This window comes from Pteropus vampyrus, unplaced genomic scaffold, assembly GCF_000151845.1.
Source record: "Pteropus vampyrus isolate Shadow unplaced genomic scaffold, Pvam_2.0 Scaffold364, whole genome shotgun sequence".
Classification (NCBI taxonomy): Eukaryota; Metazoa; Chordata; class Mammalia; order Chiroptera; family Pteropodidae; genus Pteropus; species Pteropus vampyrus.
In genome coordinates, this window is record NW_011889145.1 from 288,279 (window position 1) to 289,786 (window position 1,508).

Genomic DNA, 1,508 nt, shown 5'->3' on the forward strand with positions numbered 1-1,508 from the left:
TTTCCTTTTCCATCTCTTCGAAGGCTTCCAACGTTCGAACCCAAACAGCTTCGAAATCTCTTGCTCGCACACTGAGTGGTAATGTTGGCTCAGACAAATCTTCCCAGAATCATTCGATTCAGGTGAAGACGGACCAGGAAATCCTAATTCACCGAGAACCGAAATGTTGGGGGACATTGAGATTCCGAACCAGGCTGCCGAGAGCTGTCGGGGCAGATTCACCGAAGACGAAAAGCTGCTTCGCGTTGACTCTCAGAAACATCCAGCCGCTGAGAGCATCTCGTTCAGCCTCCCCGGAAGATTGAAGGGAATCCGCCTGCCAGCGAGATGAAGCAGAGGAAACATGAACCCCAAAGGGGAGCTGGGCCGAAGGTCTCGGGAGAAGCAAAGCAGGCAGTTCAGACACAGGTTTGACGTGTTCACGAGCTCGGAGTCCCCGTAAGAGAATCTGAGGACGCCGTCCGGCTGGGGACATGGATGCAGGTCTCGTTGCTCACGCCACCTGGCCATGCAGCTTGCTCCTCTCCCGCAAGAGAGCATCCGGCGTCACAGTCCTCTGCAGCCACGGAGCCCGCCGGCCCGCCAGCCTCAGTGGAGACGTGCATGACGAGGGCGAGGTGGTTGACCAGCTCCGTGCCAGGCGAGGAGCGCAGCCCTGCGTCCACACGCGGGGAACGCCACACGGTTTGGACACGGGCGGCGATGACAGCAGCCCCCGCCCCTCAGGGTGGACGTGCCACCCCTTGGCCTTTTCACGGCAAGTCTCATTTCTCAGATCCATCGCTTCAACCCGGAGGGAAGGCAGCGTGCAGGCCAGGCGCTCCCGACACCTTCTCTGGCACCCTGGGGACCGCCCTGTCTCACAGGTCGGGGCGAGGCCTGCGCCCGGGACCTGGACCTCAGCTGCTGAGTGAGAAACCGCCCCCCGCTCACTGACGGGGTGTGTCACGGCGCCTGCAGCCTGTGAACTGCCCCTGAGGGAGAGCTTCGAGCCCCCGCCGCCCTCCAAGGCCATCCCTGAGGGTCCACGGACGCTCCGAGCCTGTGGGAGGTCAGCGCTCTGAGCACGGACCGCGGTCAAAGGCGTGGACCATGGGCGGGGCCGGCGCGGGCCGAACCACACCCACGTGTGTCCAAACGCGGCTGTCACACATCCAAATGATGTTCGTCGGGACAAAGGGGGCCGCAGAAGACAGGTGGGTGCCGAGCGGGTGGGTGCCCTTGTCCGTGCCACGCGCCTCGTCCTAAAGCAGCATGTGGGCCACGACGCGGAGCCCACGGCCTCGCCTGCGGTTCGGGCTGGCTGCCCTTCCCGCCTCCGAGCGCCAGTGTCTCCTCCGCCAGTGCCCCGCCTCTCCGGGTCCCCCGCAAAACGTCGCTTCTCTCATATTCGCCGGCACCCCGCATTTGGAAGATCAGCAAGAAAAAGACAACCTCTGTCCCCAGGTTGTCCCCAAAGGCTGTGCTTTCTCAGAATGCCGCCTGGCGGACAGGCCGGCCTGAGACGA